General features: G+C 42.5%; 1 protein-coding gene across 1 annotated transcript in view; it reads left to right on the forward strand.

The window, feature by feature from the left end:
• The first annotated feature begins 8,552 nt into the window (after positions 1-8,552).
• C1QTNF7 (C1q and TNF related 7) overlaps positions 8,553-16,714 on the forward strand; it is a 61,924-nt gene continuing 53,762 nt past the window's right edge. The window contains exon 1 of the mRNA XM_054581951.1: positions 8,553-8,679. The gene's annotated coding sequence lies outside the window, so the exon portion shown is untranslated. The remainder of the gene's footprint in view (positions 8,680-16,714) is intronic.

The raw sequence follows: 16,714 nt of genomic DNA on the forward strand, positions 1-16,714 counted from the left end.
TCTATATCTCAAAATTGATTCTAAGGAAATAATTATGCTAAGATTTAGTTAGGAGAATGTTTATTGCAGGGTTCTTTATAAGTGAAAATCCCAAGAATGGAACACTATTAAAGAAATGATGACACATCCGTATAGCCATTAACCACCATGTAGCCATTAAAGTAACAATGTGCACAAATCTCCATTGACTTATATAGGCACTTACACAATCGTAACAGAAAAGAAGATTCTAAAAGAGTGAGTACAATCTAATTAGATTTGTTATTAAAACATTCCTCTACAATAGAGAACAACATTCTCAAGAGGTTAACCAAAGCTCTCTTCTTTATTCATTTTTCCTACAATAAGCCATTACATGAGTAATAAGGAAAAATAATTCTGTTTAGTGCTTAAAAATTAAAATTAAAACAACCCATTGGTAGTTCCCTATTGCTTTCAGGAAAGAGTCCAGATACCCCTGGCTCAGGACACAAGATGTTTTCTGATCTTACCCTCTTAGGTTCCCTCACAAGCTCTCTGCACATCGGCCATGATGAACCATAGAAAAATTCCCCTGAACTGTGTTCCTGCTCCACGCCCCCCCCCCGCCCCTGCACCCCCCCACCCCCCCACCCCCGCGGTCTGCTGGAGATGTCCCCTTGGCTTTGAAACAGGATTGCCGAGACTGTCTGAAATTACACAACTCACAAAATGACACAAACTAGTCCAGGGCTGTCTGTCCCTGAAGCCCACGCTGTCTTCCCAGGATCACAATGACAAAGTGGCACTGGCTCTGTAACATCTCTGTGTCATATTTAATCTCAGAACAGGCAAGTTACTCGTTTGTGCTGTTTTCTACCCTGTCTGGGGGAGAACAAGGCCCGAACTCTAGCCCTTCCCATTGTCACACAGGCAGGGAGGATCAGAGATCCCAGCAGCGTGCTTGTCCCTTCGGGAAGGAATAATCAAGGGTGTTGGGAGCAATTCTTAGCCAAAAATTAAAGCTCAGTTTGCAAACATATGCCCTGTGTAGTCAGATTTTGCTAATATAATCTACTCTGACTTCTTTGTCTCTTTCATTATAAAAATTTAATATTGAATTGTAAAACCCAAATGGCATAACTAGTCCCAGATGTCTTCCTGAATCCCTAAATTCCCCATTAGAATAAGGAGAGTCATTGCTATTTGTGAGTAGATGGTTACATTTTAATTCACTGAAAAACCAAAAGGATCTCCAGGCAGTTCCTCAGCCTTTCTTCCATGAAGGAAAACATGAACTCTTCTGAATGTCTTAAGGAGCTGATCGTCAAGATTCACAGCCCAGCTGTCTGCCATATGTTCTGCTTTATTTATTTCTCCCCTTGAAGGGTAAAATCGCATCATCGTCAATGCAGAGCCCTGGGGCCAGGCTGCCTTAATCCCAGTCCAACGGGATGACTGTGGGCAAGTCACTTAACCTCTCTATTCCTCAGTTTTCTCATCTGTAAAATGGGGGTAGTGCCTACTTAGGGTCGCTGTGAGAGATGAATGAGTTAGTAATTTGAAGTGTTTAGCACAATGCCAGCCACACAGCAAAATGTTTGCACTCATTAGCCACTGAGAGGTCCCAGTGGTTGGCTAGAAAGTCCTTTCCCTTTTTTCCCTCCAGATAAACAGAGCTAAGTCTCCTTAACCTTGGGTTAAGAAGGCTCTCATTTTTCTGAGCGTGACTGATAACTCCATGAAAAGGTTTGCACTGCTAATCTTCCACAGAGAGCTACAGTCTTGTGTGTCCCGCAACCTGTCAGCTTCGTACTTCTAGACCACGCACTCAGGCCGGGTGGCCACCAGACAAACTTGGCTCTCTTTCGCACTTGACTTACCTTTCCCCTTCCTGACAGCAATGGAAGCTTGTATAAAATTTCAATATTTACAGATCCCATATACACATGTCACCTTACTGGCTCTTCATGTCAGTTCTGTTAAGTAGGTATTATCATTATTGTTGCTGTTATCGATATCATCATAACTTGGCAGTGTGGAAAACTAAAGCCTGATCAGATAAAAGGACTTGTCCAAAATTATGCAGCAGGTAAGTAACTCAGTGGGGATTTGAACCTGGATTCTCTGCCTTGAAATTCTGCAGGCTTTTTCTACCCAATGTCACTGCTAATGCTGTAAAGTTAGGGTGCAGACCTTATAAGAGGCCTCATTAATTCTTTGCTTGCATCATCTGCACTGGATTTTTTTGCATTTCAAGCTTTGATGCTTCCACTTCCTCTGATGTCGCCGTGTTTGGTAGGATGGAGCCCAGCAGAGTCACCGCGCCAGGTTGAAGCTGTTTCTGTAGGTTACAGGGGCTGTGTGTTGGATGGTTGGTTTAAAGAAAAAGACATGTTTAATTGTTTTATTTCAAACAGAACTTTGTGATGTCATCGCCAAATAATGCCTCATGTAGTAAAAAAAAAAAAAAAATGAATTATTTCAGAAAGTTTGTTCAGAAAGGGGCCAAATTTTTTGCAACAATGAAGTGCTATATACAAATCTGAAAATCTTCCATACTGAAACTAGGAGGGAGTGTGGGGTGGAGCTGGGTCACGGAGGGAATGTGTTCGGCTCACGGGACAGAAGCCCAGCTTCAGTGCTGTGGCCAAACCAGGGTGGGTGCTTCTCATCTAAAAAGCAGTGATTTTGGAGCTACGCAGTCAAGGGTGGGTGTGATCGCTTCACCGTGTCATCAGAGACCCAGGTTCCTCCTACCTCCCTGCTCTCCAGTCTTGGCATGTAGCTCCCTTCTTGGTGACCACAAGATGTCCACGCTGCATGAACATCAGGATTGCACTCTGGGGGACGGCAAAACACAGAGAACAAAATCTGAGCAGCCGACACCCGCTCTCTTTCCCCTGTAGGATGTTTTCCCAGCAACCTCTTCATCTGACCTCTGCTTAAATATTATTGCCCAGACTAGGTGGGTCACACGGACTTCCCGGGCCACAGGGAATCTGGGAAGCTGGGTATTTACCTGGTCACATTGGCTCCCGAAACACACGAGGCCTCTGGTGGTAAGAAAGGAGGAAAAAATGGGAAATGCATGTCAGAAAGCAACTAACCTCTGCGGCGAGCACTACCATTCGCTGAGGGCCTGCAAAGTGTTAGGCATAAGCTAAGAAGGAACTGACACTATCCTTGCACTAGACATAAAGAAAACACTATCCAGAGAGTTATAGAGTATGAAATGAGATGTACTTTTCTCAGAAGATCCCCATGTGGATTCTTCTCATGTAACGAGGCATGGCAAGGCATGAAACCCCAAAATGGTTTCAAAGGTTTCCCCTCTCTTTGTCTTCTCTCTCAAGTGAAATTAGAGACACAACACCAGCTTCGCCTTAGAATGCCTTTGTATTTACATTGCCTAACTAACCTTGTTATGATCTAATTATGGCTACTTCTCTGGTCCGTATCCTTCCAACCCATGGTAAACACAGCATTGTTGGCTTTGTTAAGATCCTATCATGCCCTTCCTGCTTGATATGTTCTTTCTTTTTGATGGACTTGCCAGAGCTATAATGAAATTGTTTTCACTTTTACTTCCATCAGCTAAGACATAAATAGTCTTTGGTTTGGTGGTTTATCAGCCTTTTTATCATGTTTGGCATTTCGTAGGCACTCAGTGGTATCTGTGGAAGGAATGAATCTTGGCTTTATCATTCACCAGCCATGCGATCTTGGGAAAGTTTCATAACCTGTCCTGAGAGAGAGAAAAATTAATGTTTGGTATTACAAGCCACTGGGATTTGAGAGTTGTTTATTATTATGGTGCAGTATTACATCCGCAATAACTGGTGACTACATCCTGCCACCATGTAGGGGGGAGGAAAATTCACAGAAGAGAGATGCTCAGCAGAGAATTCCAATGGCATCGGCTATATAGGAGCATCCAAGCTATAAGAAGACGTATTGTTTCTTTAGCATTCACTAAAATTAACAATCTTACATTTTAATTACCCCACATAAAATAAATACTAAAAAATGACACACAAACTTCTCCAAGTCATACCCTGAGAGTTCTAGAGCAGGTATAGAACACCACCAAGGAAAGAAATGTTTTCTGGCCAAGCATGACCTTGTTGCATCGGTGGGCAAGCCCACAGGGTGGCGATGATAACAGAAAATACCCCGAATGCTTTTCCCCCTGACACAGCAGGGTTATAAGTGTGTTAGGTCTGAGTTACAGGAGGCAAACAATCTTCCTCTACCAAGAGGAAAATGGGTAAAGAACCCTTCTCTTTTGAGGCAAGAGTCGCATCTTTTGATCGTCAGTGAGAACCAAAGCTGGAGTAAACTTGGAAATCTGACATACAATCACCTGAGCCCTGTCCCTACCAAAATGTAAACACTCGCCAGAGTAGAGGGCTGTTTCCCATCTTGCGTGACACACTCATGTGTCTGGCTTCTTTTCATGAAACATCCAGTGAAACAGGAATTTAGGAAGCAACAAGCAGGTGTTTGGAACCACACAAAATGTGAGTCTAATGTCTTTTCAAGGCATGTGTCAGATAGCAAAAGATAGTTCTTAAGAGACTTCTTTTTTTCAGGCAGCATAAACAACTGGAAACGTGTTTGTGTTCCTTGGAATCAAATAGACACGGGTTTGATTCCCAGATCTGCTAGCTGATGCATTTGATGAGCTTTCTCTTCATCTGTAAAATGGAAACAATACTAAAGTTGAACCAAGTGCAACTGCCATATATGAAGTGAAAAGAAGTGGAATATTGATGATTTTATATGGTTCAGTCTGTCTCTGTTTCACAAGACTGAAGTCAGAATAGAAGACTAAGTTCATGGATGTCTTCTCCTGGGCACGACTCTGTTTTTGCACATGACAGACATCTAACTCAAGACAGCTTAGGGGGAAAAAAGGGAATGCATTAGCTCCTGTCAGTTACAAACGGTGTTAGCTTCCTCGTGACAGCATCCAGGGGCTCAAATGATGTCTGTCTGTCTGTCTCTCTCTCTCTCTCTTTCCCTCTTCCCCCCGCCCCAGTTCCTTGTGAGTCTGTTGACTTGGTCATACATAATGAACAAGATGACCAATGACAGCCTCTAGTAGAAGCAAAATAGACATTTCTCTCCCAAAACCCACCCTTCTTGGGCTACGTGCACACCGCTCAAATAATCAGTTTCCAAATGCATTAAGTGGCCTGTTATGCTTGGTGCAGCCTAGCTGACTTTCTCACCTAAAGAGAGTTGGCAGAAATAAAAGGCACTGCACATGGTAGACTAATTAGAACCACAAAAGATAGGGAAAGAGTTACTCAAAGAATATAAAGGTGTTAGGCGGACAGAAAAAAAAATAATTACTACGACATTGTGTACAACACTGAACACAGATTCTGGCCCACAGAAGATACGCTAAAATTTGCCGGTTTCTTCCACAATACTCCAAGAGGCCAGGTTTATTGTTTCACTCAAAGATAACATGACCAGCTTTTCTCAATTTGCCCAGGACTTTCCTGGTGTTAGCACTATAAGTCTCAGGCCCTGGAAAACTGCTCAGTCATAAGCAAACCACCTTGGTTTGTCTGAACTGTCCCAGTTTTAAAACTGAAAGTTCCACATCTGGGAATGCTCCTCCATCCCAGAAAAACTAGGACCGCTGGTCACCCTGCCCAAAGATGGCACTTCTAAGTGTAAATCTTAGCTGTAGTTGAGGTCTCATTAAGTCAGTTTGTGAGTCACCGCATTAATACAACAATCATGTGGCATGATACGTCTGAAACCATGGAGTCCTGTGGGGAAATGCACAGGCTGTGTCTGTTTTATCTGAAGTGACAGCATCTGTCCCTTTCCTTTGCCCTTCCCCTGCCTTCTTTGTTTTTCTTCCACAGTGTCTTTCTTTTTCCCCTATTCTCCTTCCTTCCTTCCCTCCCTCTGATCCTCTTTCCTTCTCTCTATTTTCTTTTCTACTTTCTTTTTTGGCAACATATTTACCTGACTTAGATCTTGTTTGTGATCTTCCAGGGAACTGTTGTGTGTTACTTGACTAAAACAAGCCGGCTTCAGTAAGTACGTTTATCCTGGGTAATCCACCAAATAAGTGGAAACTTCGTTGCTGATTAAGACAAGACAAGTACGTGCAGTTACTGTGGTGTTACGGAGACAGCATGGTTATGATGCTGCACATAGAGGATGAAAAAGTCGGGAGGGGGCCAAAAAAACAGCGATTGTGAAATGAGGAGTTAGAAACTGGAAGGGCTTGAGATCAAGTTCTTTTGAGGCGCATTTTAGCTTAACTGTTTACACAGAGGTCGCATCTACTAACAATGAAAATTCTTGGGATTTGGAAACTTTTTCTTCTTTTGACTCAACATCATCATTAATTAAGCAATGTAAACCAGAAAATCCTTTTTGGTTACAAACTATGCTTTGAAGCCAGGCCTGCATTTGAATGTTTTCAATCAAAATCCTCGCATACAAGTTGAAAGAAAACAATGTCTAGCCTCCGAGGGTTTGCTATGATAAGGGAAAGCAGAGTCTTCAGAATATCCTTCTGAGAGTGCTGTGAATTTTATTGCCCTTATTAAAAAGTGCTAAAGAATTAACTCCACTTTGGAGGCAAATCCAAATGCTCCCTCATGGCACGGCTCCCACCCACAAGTCAGGGTCATTCGTTGGTACTTCCACTACATTTGCTTCCCAATATCAGCATTCACATCACTTTCACATTTTTTTGTCATTGCACAGCATCACCTGTGCCATGTAGTTACCTCACGTTCTCCTACAAACTTATTTTTTTAATTAGATAGACGAAGCTGATGCAGGAAATGCAGCGCCTCGGGGCTGCTGTTTAATCCCTCAGTCTATATTTTGTTATAGCCTCCCAAACCGACTAAGACAAGGCTCAATTTAGAAATTGATCTTAGAGATAATAAAGGGCAAACCTTAACTGCAATGACATTGAGAGAATGGGTTTATAAAAGGACAAAGGAAGTGAATGGAATAATTACACAGGAGCTGGATTGGAAACATGCATTTGCAAACGTGAGCCTGACTTCAGTTCTTTGGTCTTTGGTCATGGCTCCTTCCAGGGTAAAGACAGCCCGGCTGTGTCCCGAGTCTACAGGTGCTTTTCTATGTGGTTGAGCCAGTGTTTTCTCCCTTTTTTCCTTCTCACTGTTTGTTACATGACAAATAGAAGGACTTTTAAACTCCAAGAAAGAAAACCAGCAGTTGGGAGACAAGTGCCTAGAGAGGGGGTCACTGGGAAGAAAAGTGAAATATACTCCTTAAAAGGTGGTGGGGGAAGGCCCAGAACCCAGGGCTCTGGCGCTAAGGGGTGAAGCCAATGTCACAGAAATGGAAAATAGTTGTGGCGCTGCCCATCGATGAGGTTCTCTGTGTGCAATTCTCTGCTGGATGCTGGAAAATGCTACTTTACAGTTTCAAAGCCTGTCATTGCTGATCAGCGCTATGTCAATGAAGACCTCACTGGACTCGCGCTCCCACGCATTCAGCACAGCAGGCAGGGACTATGCCCACAGGAAGGACAGTGTGGTTTGGGGTGTTCATATGGGGCTCCCTTGGCTGGTGTTAGGAGCAGTGGTGAGCTTCAATGTGCTGATTTCAGGCCCAGCATCCTTTCCATGACAAAGGTCAAAACACACCTTTTCATCTGATCTTGCTCTTGTTTGCCAAGGTCAAAGTCTTATCCATGTCCAGTCCCATTCCCTGACCAGTGTTCTTCTTCTCCCCCAAAAGTCACCTGCTGGCTTCTTGCAGCAAAAAAATAAAAATAAAAATAAAAATAATATTAAATAGAACATGAAAATTTAGAGAAGAGAATGTAAATTTGGATCTGTTGAAAAAATTCCTACACCTGACATAATTTATTGCATCCTCGATGAAGCTCTTTCCCAGCCATCACCAAGCAAGGGTGACTATTATTGCTGTAAGAACTAAAATATTGAGGATGTCATCTAGTGACACGTAGCCTAAAGGTCATGAGCCAGATCTCAAACCTTTGTGCCTGTCTCCACCTCCCTGTGGTCCCCATCCTTCCTCTCAATTCCTGCATGTCTTGGTCAAGGCAGGTAACCCTGGGCTTCATCTCCTTCCACTACAAACTGAAGGGGCTGACCTGCAGGGTCTCCAGAAACATTCTGTACAGTGGCTGGCTGGTAACAAAGCCATCACAATGCTCCTTGAAGACCAAAGGTGTCCAGATTTCCCCCAACAAGAAAAATGAGAAAACGTTTAACTTGAATTTTATACTCACTGCAAATATTGTCCGGACTCTTGGTGCCGTTTTTGCAAATATGATTTGGGAAGTGAGCCAACAGATAGAGAAAGATATTTATTTTTGTTTGTGAGGTCAAAAATACTTCTTTGGAACGCCATCAAACAAATAGGACGTCTGTGTAGACCACCGCGTCATTGCACACTGCGGGCCTTGCGTGTTCCCTCTGTCTTTGCCACTGCTCCAAGCCTGGGAGAATGCTTTTGAAACACATCAGGAAATTACTTATCAGACTGAAGCCCCAAAGGGTTATGCGCTTGCCTTGCTGCCAAAGGAAAGGGGATTTCAAGTGAATGCTCCACAGCTGTTCACAGACTCCAGCTGTTGGAAGGTCTTACAAGCCATGGAAGTAAGGAGCCTGCCGTCCCGATGGAAGTGAACTTCTTCAGGCTCTTTTTCTCCTGGAGATGAGTCTTTTGGCTCAGGTTAGTGTTCAGCTTTCTCTGTTCTTCTCTGAGGTTTGGGGGTGTTTACTGACTGGGGCTGACTCCATGAAACCTCCTCTGGGAAGGCTTCTGCTGAACAGAAGAGAGAAAGCAAAAGGCATCAGAGCTGGCTGTGCTTGGGGGGAGTGGGTTTTGATAGCAGCCCTTGTCTTGGAAATCATGCTTCTGAATGGCTATAAATCCATATTCAAGAGATTGTGAGGCTGACAGGATCCCCTGTGGGAGCTTCACCCAGAAAAACAGAATTGTCATCGAGTCTGCGCTTACATAATTCAACTTTAAGTTGTTTCTTTCATTTTGATATACTGTAGGATTTTAATCGAGGGAAAAAACACAATAAAGCTAATATGGTTCTGTGGAGATTTCCCTGTCGTAGTCTAAATCTTGTGCTCAACTTCTTTTTAGTTAGGGGTGCTAATTTATTACTGTTTATCTTTTTAAAACAAATGCACTGAATGCTCCAAATGGCTGTGGGGGTGTAATGCATTCCTTGCAATGTAAGGCTACAAATATCTAGACTGTGTTGGTTAAACAATGGGTTTGTGTTAATAGTAATTATATGAAGAATTGCATAATTTCACAAATACTGCATTGTACTAGAGTGTGTTTCTTTCACAGGTATTTCAAATCATATTTGGTTAAGGACTGGGAAGTGACTGTGGGGATAGATAGATAGATAGATAGATAGATAGATAGATAATTTATAGGAAATGGTTTGGTTTTGGTCAGCCTTTATTTGGTGAGACCCTGACACTTGCCTTGAGTGTCCTCTTCCAGGGTCCCTCATCAAGAGCCCTAAGGCTGTTGGAAACTCGTGTCCCCAGATCTCCCACCCTGCCCATGTTAGACTATGCCAGCTGGGCCTGATTCCCGATTTGAAGAAGAAAGCCTCACTCCTCAGCCTGGGTTGCATTGTCCTGATGCCCTAGAAAGCTTCCAAAATGACAAGAACCTTACCTCTAGTTGACATTTGGCTTCTTTTCTTCTTTTTGAATAATTTTGGTTCACACTTTGACATCCCATGAGGACAAGACTTGTCTCGTACCTGATATGTTAGTGACGGTCAGCGCACGTGTCAGGAGCTCCTGAATGTCAGGAGGCTTCAGGCAGAAAGGGGTGTGAGTTAGGAGGAATTCATCACAGCCTGTTTCCTATGTAGCCCTCCATTATTAATCAGCTCGCCTCTACTTTTAGACTCAGGTGATCTCTAACCTTTATGTAGCAAATATATATATATATACACATATATATATATATGTGTGTGTGTGTGTGTGTGTATATATATATATATGTGTGTACATATATATCTCCAGTGTATATATATTTGTGTGTGTACATATTTATCTCCAGTGTATATATACATCTCCAGTGCTCTGAAAGCAATAGGAACCAACATGACACAATGCTCCCCTTCCAGAGTAAAGGTGTTCGTAGTTTGTGCAGCCCAAGTGAACAGTCCTTTCCCTGGGCCATACCATGAGCCTGGGCACTGGCTGTTGGACGCTTGTGGTGTGATGGATCGTAAGATGGAGGGGTGCCCGGTAGGAAGGTGGAAGGAACATTCACATATTAGGACATGACTGAGCATTGGCCATAGGCTTGGCCCTCTACTCCCCAGGTCTCAAAGGGTCTTCAGAGCTGGCAACTCACCGGTCAGAAGTAGTGGCTCTGCACCCAGAGCACCTGGGACACATCCCAGGCGGGCCTTCGCGCTGCCCAGGTGTGATGACTCATGTCCTGTGTGCCTCGGTTTTCTTGCTATGAAACAAAGGAAATAACAGCAGGATTCGTGTGAGTTAATGGAGGTACAGAGCGGTTTTTGTCTTATCTCGTGCATGAGGGACCAAGGCTCGCGACAACTAAGAAACTTCCCCACAGCCACACAGGGGACGGCTGGCTGGCCGGGCGGGATTTGGAAGTAAAAGGTCTGGCTTTATCGTAATGGAGGAAGTCCCCCTTTTTAACCATCGACTCCTTCCCTGCGCTCTTGAGTTCTTTTACATGCATTCGTTTAACCAGTCCTCACAAGGGCCTTCTAGGTAAACGTCACTGACCACTGACCATGAAGGTTTCAGGCAAGAACACTGAAGCACAGAGACATGTAACTCACCCAAAGACACATGCCTAGGAATTGGCAGTGCTGAGAGCTAAGCACAGGTTTTTAAAACCCCACGTCCTGTGATCTTTTCCTGACCCCATGCTCTTAAAAAGGTCAGGCCCACACTGCCCCCTGCATGGCAGAGTGAGCTAGTGAAGGCTGATAATGCTCACCGTCAATAAAGCCCTCAGTGCCTGGTCCAGTGCCTCACTATAGCAGGTACCTGAGCAGGTATCTATTGGCACCTGTCATTTTCTAAGCCCTCTGACCATCTGACTTTTTGTCATCAGCCTCTTTGATTGCATCAGGCTTCAATGATCAGCAGATGGGTAGATTTCTTTCCCTTGGTAGGTTTTTTATTATAAATCAGTACAACTGCATGGAATTCATCACTGTAATAGAATAACGTGAGAGATATCTATAACATGAGAAATGTGCTCAATAAACTTTACACTGAGAAACCAGCAATGCAGACTTTACAGTGCTGAATAAAATACAATCAGGTTGAGTTCTCTGAAGACTACTGCAACAGAGTTAGGTCGCAAGCCAAAAGGAGGGTGCCAAAACATGTGCCGGGAACCTGAGATGCCTTGGGAAGAGGTCACAGGGGGCAGAGAAGAATAGGGACCATCAAATATTGGACATGATTTCTTGTGATGTCGAATATCAGGATTTGAAGGGAAATGTCCCTGGCTTTGAGTTCTGGCTTCACCATTTTCTAATTGCAAGACTCCAATGTATTGCTTCCCTCTCAAGCATATGTAACAGACAGAAACAACTCGGCATTCAATCCACAAATATTTATTGAGCACCTCCTATGTGGCTAGCTTTATTCTAGATATAGCAGTGAACAAGGTCCAAAGCCTCTCTGCCTTCAGACTCTGAACAGGGAAGACAACCAAAATGTAACTTTGGAGACTGATAAGTGTCCAGAAGAAAATAAAATATGGTAATGAGATAGAATGACTGGCAGGTGTGTGGGAGGGGATACTTCTTCAGCTAAGGTAGTCGGGGACCACCTCATTGAGGAATTTGGAAGTCTGGAATTTGGCGCAGACTTGAATCATAAGAAAACCACAAAAGCTATGGTTTAGTCACTAACTAACCATGTGACAATAGACAAGCCATTGAAACTCCTTAGTCCTCAGTTTCATCACCTCAAAACTACAGAGCGGGAGTAAATCGATGGGCCTCCTTCTGCCCCTGAAACTGTCACTTGCTTTCCTTGGGTTAGCATCATATGCCATGCATAATTGTATGAAGAGAAGAAAAAACATCTCTGAACCAAACTATACAATGGTTCTTTCTTCTTTTATTCTGTTTCCTGGGTTATTTTCAAAATGTTCTTCTTCATCAGAGATAAATGAGTAAGCCCTAAGTAAATGAAGATCAATTAACTAGTTCTTCTTTAAACATGCAAATCATCACAACTCCTAGAGATTACACTGTTGGAGAAGATAAGAACCACCGCATGACAGATGTTTGGGGATGAACTGTGCAGCTTCACAATGACTTCATGTGTGGCTTTGAGTCTGAAATTGTACATATGTTAGCGGAGCCAACAGCAAAGCTGCCAGAAGTCAGTTGATCCAACACTCTATTAATAGCCAAGATTCATGTGTATGGCTTTAAAGAACAATCCATGGTCCGACATATTTTCTTTCTTAAAATGGTACAGGAGACCTCATTTGGGTCTGAGACCTCATCTATCCAACGTTAAGGTCATAATGCAGATAACTTGTACTGGAGGAGTCTTTGTCTTTCAATCAGGCACATATTTGTGGTCAGAATATTCTTGGCTGTAGCACTCCAGCTAATGGTCTTAATCCTCCATTTTGCCTTATCGCAATAATGTAAACCTCAAACATGGATCCAGAACAAGAATTTTGTGTGCACTGCAACAGAAAATGTACAGGTCAACATTTTTGATTTTCAAACGCTGATTTTTTTTTTTGCTTAATTTTTAAAAATGTGATCTCTCCAAATTACAAACATGTTTCTAAAAATTGTTTTTAAGACAAAGTCCAAAGTTGAGATCCAAGGACTGAAAACTCAGAGCAAAGAGGATGAGATTAGAACATTGGAGTTACTTAACCTGGACGAGAGTGAGTTGGGGGTGAGTCATGATGATCCTCAGGGCTGTAAAGCAGTTTCACGCAGTGGGGAGAGTCGGGGTTAGGGTTCTACTATTCTGCACTTAATTTCATGGCAAATAATATTCCCAGCATTTTAAAGACATTAGCTCCTCACCCGAGTGTAGTGTGGCTATTGCTCTGCTTATCCTACTGGATGAGCAACTGAGGCCTGGCGCAGTTCAGTAACAATCAAGTTCTCCAGCTAGGAAATGCCAGAACTACAGCTTGAACTCAGGACCACCCTGCTCTGTGACCCACAGATGTTCTACTCTACCACTCTACATTAAAAAGATAATCAGCTTTTTTTTTTTTTTCACATGCAATAGCATTCAATTAAAGTAAAAAACAAAGACTCTCCTGCAAGTTTTTAAACATCGAAATAGGCTTCTAAGAGAAGAGGCTAAGAGAACAGGCTGTCCTCTTTGGTGGTCTAGTAAAACCAGATCAATTATTACATGCATCTAATATGACTTCAGTGTGGTCCTCCCCAAGGTGAGAACATTGAAGCAATAATTCCTCAAGTTCCTTTCTAGTTTTTCCAACCAAAAGCCAAGTCTGCATCCAGACAAGGCAAAATGGCGGTGACATGTTGAGTCTGGCCACTGTGTTCCTCCTCTCCAGCTCCGTGCCGTCACTCTGGCCAAAGGGATGTCCAGACTTTCTGAACAAACTATAGTCACTCAGATCACAAGCTCTGCTGGTCACTTTTCCCACAACAAGGAAGGGGATCCAACTCTGTTCTAGTTTGTGCCCAACCAAATGAACACTATTCCAATGACTCTATCTAACTTGATATTGTACTTCCAGTGTTTCAGAACTACATATTGGAACCAAAAGAACATAAAAATAAAAATGGTTTTTTTAATTATTGCTATTGTGCGTCTCAGTCAGGATTGCATTTGTCTGTATCAGAAAGCCTCATTTCTTTCACATGTAAAAGGTCTATTATTCTCACATAACAAGAAGCCCCGAGGTAGGTGACCCAAAGACATCACCTATTCAAAAATAGATATTCAAAGATGTCACCAGGAAACTGGGCTTTTTCTATCTTCCTGCTTCACCAGCATTAGCATCTGGCTTTCCTCCTTGTTATGACAAGGGCTGTCCCTCTAGGTGTTGAATTCATATTCCAGGCAGGAAGACAAAATTTTTCTTCTTATCAAACTTTGGCTTTGCGGGGAGGAAAGGAAGCCCTTTTCTGGGACTTCTCATGTGCATCTTACTGCTCAAACTGTGTCACATGGCCACCCCTAGCTGCAAGGGAATCTGGAAGTTTGAGTATTCTGCTTTCCAGTCTTTAATATAGAAAAGGGCAGGGTAAAAGCAGATTGGGATGGGTTTTCAGTGAGTCAAGCTGCAGTACTTGTCAAAATGTGTCATCTATCCCAAACTTAAAGCAATACATCTGGAATTTCATACGTGCAAAAGACTATTTTACATAAACATTCACTAGCTGCATCTATTTTAATACTCAGTTGTGAGCAGAAAAAATATTTTTACATCAAGTAATAAGAGGTAGGTAGAGACAATATTCTACCTGCTGTACCACAGGGTAATGGGAAGAAATGGATCAGGATGTCAGATCAAGGCCTGAATTCCAGCTTTGGACCTAATTAGGTGTGGGGTGTCTCTGGACCTCAATATCTTTACATTTAAAATAGGGATAATAGAGCTACCCATAGCATTGCTTTAGAATTAATTACCATAGAACAGGTCTGACACATAATAGGTATTCAAGAAATAGTAGTTCTTTTCTCTCCTGCTTTGCATCTTTATCAAATTCATAAACCTTCATGAAACCCAACTCAGCCAGAGCTGACAGTTGAAGAATCAACTCTTTGATTACAAAAACATTAGAACAAACCCTCTGAATGGTGTGTAGCCTTTCTCTATCACTGCATGCCAAGAACCTCTCATTTGGGGCTTCAGCATATTATCTTACCAAGCCAGACAAAAATGTCTAAGTGATTTTGTTTTCCAAACTGCATCGTGTGCTTCAAAGTGCCATCTGCTTGTGACTTGTTACAAAACAGAATCAGCAGAGCCATTTGGTGACATTTTATAAAGTGACTTCAGTGTTTGTTACCACGGGATATAATTCCTAGAATTTGTGCAATTTGTTCTGTGTTGTTGAGCTGTGAAATGAAGCCTACACAGAGACTTTCAGCTGTTTCAATGCATTATCCTCAGCTTAACCCGTGAAGCCAGGTTTTAAATTGGGTTTCTTTCCATTTTAATTATCTCCCCATGTCCCTCCGACCTTTTCAGTCAAAGACGGATGTTGAAAGTTTATCACCTCATAGTCACCATTGGAAAATTAGAAAGAGGCAACAAACAAACCAAAACAAATCCACAGATTTGCGGAGTCTAAATCTATCCACCAGCCAAAATCTCATTTATACACAATAGTAAGGTGGGGGAAAGTGATGGAATGCCTTGAAAAGCCGTGAGTTTTTGTTTATGTATGAATTCTGTGACCTTCAGCAAACGATGGAACCTTATTCTCTCTGTCCTTACCTCGAAGAAAGAGTGCACATACTTTGCCTTCCATTTCACCTGATTGATATGAAGATCACTGAGATAATGTACTAGATACGCCATTCAAAATAATGCGTAATATAGTCAAGCCCATTTTGTTATTTCACATTGATTATCGTGCAGTTTGCACCATATCGTACCACGTAATGAATCCCTTAACCTTCTCAGACTTCCATCTGAATTCTCACTTTATTTTTACAGCCAAACTTTCTTGACAAGACTCCACTGCTCTTCCTTTACACTCTCTTTTATATCCTTCATCTGAATTTAGCCAGTTCTTCCTGGGTTCCACCTAATTCTAGCTGTTCAGGCTAAATATTCAACTCTCTGCAGGCTGACCACTTCTCTTGGCCCAAAGGCGGCCAGATCCATCTCAAAATCATTGAATATACATTTTTTTACTGGATCAGGAATGATCCATATGTACAAAAATTCCTGCCCTCGTGAGGATTACACTTTGCCCCCTGGCCTCACCAGCCTGAGCATACTGATGAGGCTACCCACATATCAACCGTCCAGTGTCATTCTCCCTCCTGTCACTGAGATCCCCCAAGTATCTCTACACTGGGCCCACATGTTCCTGAATTTCTATGGATCAGTTGCTATGTAGATCACGATCCAAATCCCACTGCTCTATGCAAATCACAGACCTAATTGTGTCCATCTTGAGAATGGTAACATTCACATGGAGGACGAAATCTCCTGTCTTCCCCAAAGCTGATCTTTAAGCAGCCAGAGTATTGCTAAGTTCCAGGCAGAGATAGAAAGCCATGTCCCCATACTGAGTCTCCGGGCCCAAAAGTAGTTATGTTCTTTCCAGAGACTCAAACCTTGACGGAAAATGTCTTCCTGAAAACTTTTCCTAGAAAAATTCCTCTGAGCATCTGACATTAACAACTCTGGTTATAAAGCCTTAAAACGAATCCCTGGTCAGAGAATAGAAACAATTTATACCCTCTACTGACTGACTGTTCCTTATCTATCCCACCCCACTCAGATACTTGTGCGTACACATCCCCCATGCTTCTCACCTTATTGGTCCATCTCCAACTTTTAGTTGGCTTTAGATGGAGCACTGTAGAATCCAATAAAATTTAGTCAACCTGGCTAAAGTTTAGCTTTTTTTATGGTCAATTAATATTTGACAAAGGAGGCAAGAACATACAATGAAGTAAAAATAATCTAATAAATGGTGTGGGGAAAATTGGACAGATGCATGCAAAAAAATAAAATAGAGCACCTT

This window comes from Pteronotus mesoamericanus, unplaced genomic scaffold (assembly GCF_021234165.1).
Source record: "Pteronotus mesoamericanus isolate MK-2021 breed Mesoamerican mustached bat unplaced genomic scaffold, CSHL_Meso_final contig_68, whole genome shotgun sequence".
Classification (NCBI taxonomy): domain Eukaryota; kingdom Metazoa; phylum Chordata; class Mammalia; order Chiroptera; family Mormoopidae; genus Pteronotus; species Pteronotus mesoamericanus.